Source organism: Silurus aristotelis (genome assembly GCF_946808225.1).
Source record: "Silurus aristotelis genome assembly, chromosome: 20".
Classification (NCBI taxonomy): domain Eukaryota; kingdom Metazoa; phylum Chordata; class Actinopteri; order Siluriformes; family Siluridae; genus Silurus; species Silurus aristotelis.
Window position 1 is genome coordinate 21,329,878 of NC_139593.1, and position 12,993 is coordinate 21,342,870.

A 12,993-nucleotide genomic window follows, 5' to 3' on the forward strand; every position below is an offset into this window, starting at 1 on the left:
AACACTTGGGAAAACTTCACCGCAGTTATTATGGACATACAGGACATTGGATGGACAAATATTTGACATTATAGTGATGGTGGCCATACATTATATGAGTGGAAGTTTTTGAAGAAGCCATTCCACATTGAGTCCCATTTTGCTGTAATAACCTACATTCTTCTGGGAAGATGTTCTGGAATTTGGAGTGTGGACATTGTTGCTCATTCATCCAAAAAGGGTTTTAGTAAAGGAAGGTCCTCATGTAGGTGAGGGTGAGGAGGCCTGGGGTACAGCAGGTTAGCATTCACGTTCTTTCCAAAGGTGTTTAATAGGGTTGGAGCTCTATAGTAGGAAATCTTCTACCCCAACCTATAAATTCTTGGAGCTGGCTTGGTGCACAGGGGAACATTAGTAGTCTGATAGTTCAAGTCAGGAAAATATGTCCTGCTACAGCACATATGGCTGGAAAAGTCAGGTTTCCCCAATACTTTTGTTCCATATAGTGGTGGATGTGTAGGATGTATTTTTGATTCGATAGCTGTCTTATAGAAGATTCCACATTAGGAGATACTTCCTTTAGGCACAGGATTGCAGCTCACCTCAGGTCAAGTGACACCATCGGATATGATCAAATCACGGTCTAAATCCTATAAAAGGTCGTGTAATGAAGCGCATTCTTCATGCCTGATTATATCACGAAAATCGTCTGATGAGACTTAACGCATGTGAGATATCCGAATCTAATATGTTAATACGTAGCGAAAACTTTATAGGAATGAATCAATGTCTGAAAAACTCCAGACGTGTCCGCATATCATTATCTGGGTTTTTATACGTGGCTGATTAACCGATTCGCTGCGAAAATTTGCAGTAAGAGGGGGCCTAGTTCAAACAGACGAGATCCCGAAATAAATGATGATGCAAGTTTTGCTACGCTTTGCATGAGGGAACATTTCCAGTCCAAATGCAGAAGGGGAAAAAAAAAAGAAATTAATAAATAAATGTATAAAAAATTCATTCTTATCCATTATAGAAATGAGGATTTTACTCAGGAATTTATTTATTTATTTATTTATTTATTTATTTATTTATTTAAAGAACAAATAGATCATTGAACAAAACAAAAAATTGAATTTCTTTTTCCTTTGTCTTTTTTTTTTTTTTAAGTGGGAAACAAAGACAGATTTAAGCTTCGCCCAGCTGCCAGCTTGAAACCGCATTTTCCCCAGTGAGCCTTGTTTTTGCAACGAATCTGTTCACCTGGAGCCGAGTGCCACGGAGGACACCAAGATTTGTCTCCATTAGAGGTCAAGCACCCATAAAATCCCAGGTAACGGTCTGTAATAGAATCATGATTAGGTTTTTTTTTTCTTCTAAATGCGGCGGCAACGTCTCAAAGCAGCTTAGTGCTACACGGAGGCTGTGGAAACTTTGTTTTTTATTAAATAAAGGTGTGTTTTTTTCTATGTCCACAAACGCTTTGCTATTTAAGTTATTCTCGTCGGGCTTATTGAGAATTGAGTTATGCATGTGAAGTGGTGGAGAGGGGATTTCACACCAGATTTACTCGCATTTGTATTCAGAGCTTAGTTGTAACTACAGGCTTACTGACTGACGCGTGTCTGGGTTATTCATGACTCTGTCCTTGAAAATTCCCTATGTGAGAGGAACCGTATGAGACTGGAAAAGGCGGGTGTCCCAATACTTTTGGCATCAAGTATAAATATGATATGTATATTTATATATATGTATATATTTTTTTGTAATAAATGATAAATACAATAGACTAATAAAAGTTATAGCACATTTTTATAAAGAAAAAATAAAATCAATTTCTATTGCACAATGGGGAGAGCATTTAGATGTTCATGAGAACAGTATTGGAAGACTTGCCTTTTTTTTTTTTTATGTTTCCCTTTACTTGACCTAGAAGACCCAAACCAAACAAAGCCAGCTCCATGAAGATATGCTTTGCATGGGTTTAACCAGAAGATCTTCTGCTATCAAAACCCTATTGAACACCTTTGGGATGAACGTGGACGCTGACTGCACCCCTCCGGGCCTACTCATCACCTACATCACTTTCCTAGCAGCCTCACTCTGAATGAATCTCCACAAAATTTAGTGGAACATCTTCCCAGAAGAGTGGAGCTTTTTATAACGGCAAATGGAAACTGAATGTGGGATGGTATCTTCAAAACATACATTTACGCCATTTGGCAGATGCCCTCCTCCAGAGCGACCTACATCTGAGCAGGGGAGGGTTAAGGGCCCTTGCTCAAGGGCCCAACAGTGGCAGCTTGATGGCGGTGTGATTTAAACTTTTGACCTAACGATCCAAAGTCCAATGCCTTAACCACTGAGCTCCATCTCCATACTAATCTTATACCGCGGTATCTACAAACTTTTATATGGTATCCCACAAACAAATACATTTAACCCAACAGGACTTCACATCCATTTCCTACAATAATTCCTATTGGTTTTCTGCTTGAGTTCCTCTAAACGATAATCCCAGTTATAAGACCACCATCGTTTGATGCGTGACATTTCTCATCAGCTTGAGAACAATAGGATCCGAGACAGCCAAAATGTGATCGGAGCTCTGAAACATGATTACAGCTTAGGAGGCGGAGGAAAGAAGAGCGGCTCCTCCGCAACCCTCCAGTTATACAGTATCAACTTATCCCTTCATCGTTCTCAGCAATCTCTCCACTCAAAAAACCTAAAGGAGGAACGTACGAGCATGCGTCCGTCCACGATTCATTGAATTTACCATTCATGAAGTGACTTTATAGTCAATATATTATCTGGAAAAAAAACAAAAAAAACAAGTGTGCACACAATGACAAAACGTCAACCTTACAGTTTGACCTTAATGTTATTTACGGGCGTGTGTGCCGTTCGTCTTCTGCCGCTCATGAGTTTTTATCCTCTGCGGAGTTGATTGAATTGTGTTTACAGGTGTAAAGTAGGGGTTTATAGTTCGGAGTGTTTATGCGAAAGAGCCCCTTTTTTTTTTTTCCACCGACTCATTACGAGTCTTTACCCTTCAATTGACTTTAACAGTCCGACGATTTTTCTCGTCTTTCACCCCGTACAGGCGTTTCCATTTTTCTCCAAGGACAAACCCATCTTTCATCTTCTATTTTGTTTAATGTGCTCACCGAGCTCATTGAAATGACAAGGAAGATTTATGGGATTTGAAGTCTGAGTGCTCACTCCATTTATATTTGTATTTTTTTCAATTCTCTGGCAAGATGACAAAAAAATAATTTACATGCAGGGAATTGAAATTTGTTAAGAACAGCGTAGATAAACATTCCTAGATATTACTCAAAATAACTCTTCGACTTCCGCGAATTTTGGCTGAACGTTTCCTTTTCTTATAAGACCACACGCTGGTGGGCTGTGCATTTCACCCCCAGGCCTTCAGTGCACCTCTCAATATCATCATTATGATGCCACGTCTAGAAACCATCAATATTATAGAAAAATGCGGAAGAACGGAACGCTGCATCACAGACAGGAATCTCATACAGTGAGAATGAATGTAATCACTAAAGCAAGTCTTTATAATTGTATCTGTGACCAAATCGATTTCTTCTCCTTTGTTGGATGTTGTGGGATGAAAAAAAACGCTATTAAATCCACACAAATACATTGGAGATTGTGCAGTTTGCTACAGATGCTGGTTGTGAGCTCTGACTAGTGCGCACTTTGACCATCCAATTAAAAGACAAGAAAATTCTGACGTTATTGGATGCCTTCTAGATGGCCCTGGTGTTTCCAACTTGAAATCTGATTGGTTAAAGCAACAGATTCATTCTAAAGGATTTTTTACGCTACCAGTGGCCCGCAGTGCTGATTTTCTTAAGCCATACCGCAGATACTTTTGACCCCAGCAACATCAGGGGTGTGTGAAAACTGATTGGATAGAAGCTTCAGCGTATACAGACACTCCTTACAGCAGCGCACCTGAAAGAAAAGCTATGAAATGAAGAGAATAAATGTTTCTGATAGAGTTTAGCCTTTTACCGATTTCTTTCTTATATTTTTTCTCTGAAATATACCAAGATTTTTTTAATTAATCCATCTCTGAGCTTGATTTCCCTGAAGTCCCTTCAAATTTGTGATTTTCTGCACTGGTTCCCAGGACCGTTTGGATATTTTAGTCGACCCCTTTGGGGGCTTCCTTAGCTGTTTGACAGTTTCTAACAGGCCGTCATTCAGTTAGATTGTCAGAACTCATTTAGTGTTTTCTTCCCACTGCAGTGTTGCTCTGAGACGTCATTAGTCCATTCTTCAATCTGGGAGGGTTTTTTTTTCCCTTCCCTCAATGTCTCAGCAGATCACTTATGCCTCCGAACTCTACTTTAACCCTCGCTCTGAAGAGCTCAACTACAGTATGTGCTTCCGACCCTGATGCTTCACTTCACTTTCTAACAGAGACGTGTGACCCGGTATCAGATCTCTGGACCCTGAGAGGCTTGGTGTGTTCCTCACTGTTAAAGAGATCAAAGGTGAGGAGCAGCTTTCAGTTAGAAACCATGTTACACACAATTTAATGCGCTCGGGGATCTAAGGTGTGTCAGGTGGAAGATTTTTTTTGAAGACTGTTATAGAAGTAACATTTACACCTGCTATACAGAGCAAAATATCTCTATTACTACTATTGTACTACTATTTCCAGAACTTTAAGGACATCCGACTTTTCCTGCTGTACATGGTTCTTCCCCAAACTGCAACATCTGAAATTTTCCCTTCATGTAAACTAGGACTCGACCCTTTTCCCAGCATGACAGTGCACAAAACCAGCTCCATTACGATATGCTTTACATGGTTTTGGTGTGAAAAATCTCCTGCTGAAGAGCCCAAACCCTATTTGAACACTTTATGATGATTGTGAACACTGATTGCACACCAGGCCTCCTCACCTAATGAAGCACAAATCTAGTGGAACATCTTCCCAGGAGAGTGGAGGGAATTAAAACTGCAAATAGAGAACTAAAGGCAGAATGGGATGTCAAAAATCACATTTTCAGAGTGTTCCTCAGACTCAGCACTGTCAGAGGAGCAACACTTTGGAGGGTGTAAGAATAGAATAAGGCTGTTCCAATGATTATGTACTTATTAATAGGAGTAGTAGTAGGTGGAGGAATAATAGAGGTAGCAGTAGTAGTTTTATTAGTAGTTATTGTTTAAGGGGAAGGAGGAAGAGGCAGGTACTGATGTAGGTGAGGAGGCCTGGGGTGCAGTCACCTTCACATTCATCCCAAAGGTGTTCAGTAGGGATGAGATCAGAGCTTTATAGCAGTCCACTCCAGATCTTCCTCTCCAAGGCATGTAAACCGGATCTTTAAGGAGCTCACTTTGTGCACAGTGGAATTGCCATGCTGGAACAGGTTTTGGGTTTCCAAGCTCAAGTAAATGCAAAATTTTACTGTCGCGCACCTGAAGACGTACAATTGAGCGCTTTCAGATTTGTAAGATAAGTTTGGAAAAGAACCACAATAAAGCAGGAAAGGTCAGGTGACCCAATACTTCTGGCAATATAGTGTCTGTTACAATTATCGTGAGCTCAAAACCTTCTTTTCAACTGCATTATTTGCGCAATTGTTTTAAAGCAGTTTTTTTTTATAAAATCGTAAATAAAAAGTAACGACTGATTTCGCAAAATGTGGTTGAGTAAAAAAAAATAATACAATTTTGCCTTCGAGATGTAGAAGTTCAAGTAAAAGTCTCCCAAAATGAAAATCCTTCAGTAAAGTACAGATACGCGAAAAAGCTACTTAAGTTTAGTAAAAAATTAAATTTACTTCCTGTCCACCACTGGTAAGAGGAGATAATGTAGCAAGTAGGTTGGTAGATTTCGTTCCTCATTGGTGTCTTTCTGCAGATCTTGACTCTTTAGTGTTCTTTTTTTATCCAAAAGTGGACATTTCTTGAACTAACACTCGGTGGCAGCTTTTTAATGGGGGTCAAATGAGGCTTTTTGCCATTTATATGTTTCGCTTGAAATAATATTTAGCTCTTTTGAGTGACCAACAATGAAAAACACCCACTTCCTCATTCTACTGCTATTATTACCTCTTATCCTAATAAGATTGGTCCCCATTTGCTGCGGTCCTCCACTCGTCTGGAAAAACGTTCCACCAGATTTTGGAGTGTGCATGTGGAGATTTGTGCTCGTTCAGGCTCTCACAAGGGTTGCGAGGTCAGAGCTCTAAAGCAGAAGATCTTCTCAGCAATTCATCCCGATACACAGAGAAGGACTGTATATTATGGGCTATTTTGTGATTCACGACATATAATCCTAATTAGTGCTTTTATCTTGTTCTTGTGTCCGAAACTACAAAATATGCCCAAAAAAACAATTTCACGGGAGGGGAATGTTTATGCGTTTGATTAAATGCCACAATTTAGCGAGCGTACAGCTTCCTGCGAGGCAGTAGAAAACCTCCGGCGCGCACGCCGAAAATTAACGCGGGCTTTAATAGAAAAGGCTTTAATTAAAAAATCCCAGGGAGTAAATTGGCCATTAGAGCTCGTGTGTTACTGTAAAGAGCCAAACTGAGAGACTGAACTCCCTGCTCCAGGTGCATTCTGGGTAAATGCCCTGTGCCTTGTATAGCAATAAATATTTGAAATTGTACAGGGATGTACACAGAATTGGCTTCACATACAGAGTAACTGGTACAGTGGGAACTACTTGCGTTTGATATCGGCGTGGTCTGTTTAGCAACTGATCCTGGTGGATGCTATTTCTTTGCGTACGCATCGAAAACAGGACGTGTTTGTCCAGGATGTGTTAACTTCCATGAACTTTCGTCTCCAAGAAAATTGTTGCGAGCCAAATGCACACAAATGTACTATAGAAAAGTGCATGAGTACGTCCTTTCAGAAACATGCTTCCCTCGCTGCCGTACCCACATGCGTACTGGAGATGACTACATGCAGCATGTTGCTCTCGCTAATTGGGGTCACCTCTTCTGAGAGGCGAGGGAACACTAAGCACACACGCTCTCATTATTTTTTTTCTCCCCCAGCACCCACCCACCCACCCCAGTCTCTTTCTTTTCACTCTTCACAGCTTCTTTCTGGGATTTGAAAGGATGGAAATGCATGCCCTTTATTCCTTTCTTTTTTTTGTTTTGTTTTTTTTTTCTTCGTTTTTTTTATAGGCTAGGGTTATTGTGCAGCCTTTTCTATCATTTCGAGTTGAAACAAAAAAAAAAAAAAAATTACAGCAGCTCATCCCCTGAAAAAAGATTTCTCAAAAGGCCATCAGGTGCTTGTTAGCGACCATGATGATGTTCTGCAAAGGACGACTCACTCTGCTCATCTCGTATTCACTGTACAAGGCTCTCAATTTGAAGGTCACGTCTCTGTCCATGTCCAGCAGGAGGCTCTGATGGTGTTCAGCATGGATCCCGCTTCCTGCTGTGTCTGATAGAGGTCTTTTTCTATCTCTGTTTGCTATATCGGCACCTATGAATGTCCAAGCCTCTGTTACTTTGAAGCGTCAAATAAACTCCCACGGCGTCCTTCGGCCAGTCTCTTTTAATTAAAGCCGAAATCACCAACAGGTTCAGATATTGTTTACCTGCTTTCCAATCTCACTCCCTACTAGCATCAAGGTCTGAGGGAGGCCCCATGCTTCACTTCTTCTTTTTACAGGATCCTGGTCCCCAAATTAGAGCACCCACTAGGCTTTTCTCTGCAAGGTCCTACTCTTCTTTCCTTACATACGATTTATCTTGAGCTGCCTTGGCACAGGGCCCAGAGATCACAGCCACTTATCATGCTTAGTTTGCTCCAAAAACTCGTACACAACCCTTAGAACAAAAGGTTATATTGATATAAAAAAAAAGGTTATATTGGTGCACTTACGAGGTGGTATCAAAAAGTTTCAAGACTAGCGCACCAGTGATCCGCTTGCTTTTGCAAAATGTCCTCTCTCGGACACCATAAAACATGCCAGTATAACTCGTTATTGACGCACAAGGTCGAAAAAAACGATGCAGAAAATGTCAAAGATTATGAGCATTTACTCAATGAAGCTGCAGACCTGACTTGCCTTTTCGGTCATGGAGCTGATTGGCTCTAGCACTTTGAAGACTGTTGCTTCGTCTCAGGGTCGTACCCGTACACAGAAGTTTTTGTCTCAGTAATGATCCTCAACATGAAGGACTGCTCATCCATGGCACACTGATGAAGTTCTTGGCAGACTTTAACGGGGGTTTTTTTCTTTCTGCTCCGGGGTCAGCAGCCTGGGGCCGAACTTGGCAGCAACACGGCCCGAGTGGTCAGAATAGCACCAGTTGCACAGCTTCCGATGTACACAGGACTTATGAAGATTGCTGCTCCCTGTGACTGTGCGTGCAGCCTTGTGCTGCCATCTGTTGGCGTGTTATAAAACTAGTCTGGAAACATTTTGATACCACCTCGTAAACTAGGTCAGATTCAAACCTTTCACACAGTCAAGTTCCAGGCAACAAATCACTTGTGACTGGTAGCACATTGGACCTTCACTTGCTAATTTGTCCCTTCCTGTCCTGCTAATGAGGTAGCTGGGTAATTTGTTGATGAATAATAAGATAATGAAATATTTATTTATAGGTGGATAAAAACAAGGGATGACTAATAGAAAGCAGGGTATCTTGGTGTCATCCCATGCTCTTGTGCCTGAGAACTTGGGGTTTCTTCTGGATTCTCTGTGCTCTGGTTTGTTCTGCCTCCTGGAGGTATCCACGGGGCTTCATCATGGCTATAGTGACCTTTGGGAAATAAGCTTTGGGTTTCATTTGTGTGTTAAACAATTCTGTGTATTAATTATATATCTTTTTGATGAGAAACCTCTACCCCATAGCCAGAACATGTCTTCAAAATGCGAGGTGGTTCTTATATGCAGGGATGGACCAAGCCAGACTGAAATTCTTGCAGTTGACCTTCTATTTATGTTTTGCTGTTGATTTCTTAAGGCAGAGTATTACATTTTACAGCTGTACACATGCTGTAAACTGTCATTCATTGTCTTTCTGTCATGTTTCAGTGTTCATAGGGTATGACTTTACTCAGCCATGTGCCACTGTCAAGTCACCTGTCCACTGTGAATTGATGACTTGTGTACACGAGACAGACACCGGCTCTTCATCACGAAGAGGTATCGGCCGCATCAATCCCCCCACACACCTGAGACATGTCCCTGTTGTCCGAGGTTGTTCCGGTCACACTGACAGTCGGGTTGGCAGCGGATCCTCATTTAGAGATGATGTCTGACACGAGGAGGAATAATAATGGATGAGTTTATGCTAATGGCGGTATGATGAATGTAAAAGAGATTAGCACCGAGGATTCTGTTGTACTCAAACAGACTCTCGTATAAAGCAGCAAGGTCAGGTAATGGAACATTGGATGTTCATTCCCGTTCAGTCGGGTGCCGGAATGGAATTGCGGAATGGATTATTGATGAACTAATTAGCTGTGGAAGTACATTTTGGTGAACAGATTGGCTATAACAGATCTCATTAGCACTTTCCGAGGCCAACTTGGCATCGATAAGAACATGCCGGAGAGAAAGGTGTGCACTTCCTGGATCTTCTCCAGGGTCTGTGTGCCTGGTACGTAAATTAAAGCACTCAATAAAGCTGTCGAGGAAACACTGGCATCCCAATCATTCTGCCAAAGTCTGGATTTTTATCGGGTAGGTTGAGAAAACACGTCGTTGTTTGGATGCATTTTTTGGGCACTTATTCCGTATATCAGAATATTGCGTTCCAGTCAGTAAATGACAAATCAAATTTAAAGAATTTTGATTGATCACAAGATGAGCCAATTTATCCAGAGTTTGCACTGGTGGAGAAGGGGGGGGGGGGGGGGGCTATTTTGGTGCAAAATGTCTGAGTTAATGGAAAATTAGGGGGAAAAAATACGGTTCAGTGTTCAGAAAAATAAACATAATAAAATTGGTGGAAATTGTTGCTATATTGGTCTAGATATGGCTCAGTTAGTAGGGAGGCAATTGGTTTAAATAGGATTTTCTTGTTGTAAATGGTGCCTCAGCTTTTGTAAAAGTGGCACAATTGGGGGGGGAAATGGTGGCACAAGTGGGAAAAGTTATATCAGTTTAAAAAGTGGCACAATTTGGAAAGCATGACATGACTGGTCGGAAAAAGAGGCGCAACTGAGCGAAGTGTGGCACTGTTGGTTAAATATGTGGCATAATTGGAACCAATATGGCATCATTGGTTGAAAAAGTAGCACAAATGTCAGAAAATATGACATCGTCGGTTAAAAATGTGCCATTTCTAATAGAAATATGATGCTGGTGGTTGCAAAAGTGGCACAATCGATAAATCGATGCTGTGGTAAAGCGAAATAAAGCAGTAGAACAAATATGTTTATATTTTTTTCTTTTTTTATAAAACAGGATATCTTAGCTCCATCGCACCACTCCGATTATTTCATCATATCGGCACAACACAAGAGTGTTTCGTTCCTTACATAATCTAAGGTTCGCATTAAAATTTAAAGGACACAAGGTTATCAGGTCGCCTGTGCTCCTGAGAATTTCCAACACATTATAGATAAAGGTGAATAGAGGTCACTTATCATTTTTCTTTCTCTCTCATCACCCCATTCCTTCTCGGTCTCTCTGCATGCCATCCACGTGCTTCTTTTTTTATTTTTTTATTTTTTTTATTTCCAGCCTAATGAGCCCCTCTGCATCCTGTAAGCACAAACTTTTCTTCTCCCCCCAGCCAGAGCAGCGCTATTATGAAATCAGTGCATGCAGGAAATGTCTCTTTATTGACACCAGTGAAAATTTAAACTCAGCTAATGTCCACATTGGAATCTTGCCTGTAGCAGATGCTCCGCCGTCATAAACGTGGCTGCGCATGCAAACGAGCCGGCTATGCTAATTAGCTTTAGCAATTATTTATTTCTTTATTCCTTTTTTAATTGAGCTGCTCATTTCCTTGTGCACTTCTCCACCAGAGTGTGTAATGATAGCTTAAGGCTAGTGGTGTGTTAGCGGAGCTACGAGCGGTTGTTGATACAGCTCGGCGTGGTTTAAGGCTAGCGGATACGCTTTGCAGTTCTCACATAATATTTAAGCTTTAAAAGTTTTTTTTTTTTTTTTTTATATCTATATTTCTAATGCTAATAGCGCTCACTAGCGCACTCTTTGTGTACATTTGAGCATTTCGCTATCTACTATTTTCCTCGCGGTGGTTGAGATAGGAGGAAGTGTCTTAGCGGCAGTAGATGGAGTGTGTGGGGTCTGTGTCAATTACCCTATCTTGAAAATATAACTGCTTACTCAGGATTTAATGAGTCTTTCCAAACACGGGAATGATCCAGCTGTGTTATAGTGATAAGAAGATTGGATTATTTTACTGACCCGGTTCTATGAATCTTATTCTTAAAAATTTAGTTTTTCATTCCTTTGGTCAGAAATAAATAAAAATGTTACCTCAGATCACCCAATATGTGTACATACACAAACTTTGTCGATAGTTCCAATAATTTTTATATGTATATAGAACTGCATAGCGTATTTGGAAGTCGCGTGACTCAAGAACAAAGGATGAGATGAAATGCACCATTCCGTTTCCTGTGTAATGCGCTGCAGAGCGTCTATGGGAGTCACGTGATAAAAGAACGAGGGAACTCTGACTAAAAGATTTAAACTACTCCATTCTGTTCCCTGTACACAACCTATGGAGATTTTGCGATCCTTCGCTAATGCATGTCCAGTACAACATGAACGATTCACTCTTTGTTACGACTCGTTAACTCATTTGCCAGTGTCCGTTTGTCTATAAGTGTCTATGAATAACTGACTAATTGATCTAAAGACAAAAAAGCATTCCAGAGACCTTGTTTTTATGATGTTCATCATATTTTTCAGGTTATTGGTACTAATCGACTGTTGCAGCATTCCTTCAAACACTTCTCTGGATCTGTAGAAACCTGTAGGACCAGTACACATGAACTCAATGGACTCCTGATAAGTATATCACACATCATATGTTCTCCTGCACAGATGTTGAAGTGATTGATTGTATTCACTACAAAACATTTCCCCACCAGATGGATATTTGGCTCAAATGTAAGCATGCATGGTTAAGTAATTATTTAAATTTTTTTTAAACTTATAGGTCTCGAAACTGGTAGCCAACTCCTTCTATCTGATCAGACTCCAGAAATACAGCACTTAGTTGTATCCACTTCTGCTTTTAGTTATTAATTGTATATTTTTTTGTTTCCCAGAGGTAACTGTGAACACGGTGATGGAGCTCCACAGAGCGAAGTGCTAAAAGAGGTTTGAGAGCAGCCGCTGTCTGCGCTACAGCATAGATCCTTTCATTAAAGAGAGAACACTAGGGACACGCGCTGATGAGGATGGATGTCTGGCCGGCAGGCAGGACGAGAGCTTCTCAAGTAACCTCCAAAACATGCCCGGAGTGTCAAGAGCAATCTCGTGTCGACTCGAGTAGGTATATTGATCAATAAATTGTGGGTTTCTGCACCCTGGCTTTTGGCAGTGAATAAGCATCTCTTTCTTAGTCTCCATCTTCCGAGACCTCGGAGCAAATCGTTCAAGCATGCCGATACCACTAGAGCATCAAAAATGCACTATGACATAAATATGCATTGTAATGCATTGCACTTTATTCATGTAGCTCCCGTTGTGTCTTTACGTCAATAATCCGTCATGAACACACCACAAACCCAGAAATGCGTACAATGGACAGCGCAGGTAACATTAGCCTCATCCTACTGAGATTGTTAGCATGCGGATGATGAGGGGGAACAAAATTCCCGACTGGAAAAAAAGGGAGAAAAACCATGTCGAAAAAAGTGTAATGTAATAAAGATGCAGAAATGTTGCTGACGTTTTTGATATATTTTCGTGCCCAGCTCGCGGGCCGTCCTGATTAACTCGAAGTAAATCATTTGCAATTCCCTTGAACGCGTTTTCTCCGCGCTCTTAGACTTTTC

General features: G+C 40.9%; 1 long non-coding RNA gene across 1 annotated transcript; it reads left to right on the forward strand.

The window, feature by feature from the left end:
- The first annotated feature begins 6,948 nt into the window (after positions 1-6,948).
- On the forward strand, positions 6,949-12,479 carry LOC310715562. The gene is made up of 3 exons (XR_014530359.1): positions 6,949-8,683; positions 8,880-12,100; positions 12,262-12,479. It is a non-coding gene; the product is annotated as an uncharacterized lncRNA (long non-coding RNA).
- The last annotated feature ends 514 nt before the right edge of the window (positions 12,480-12,993 follow it).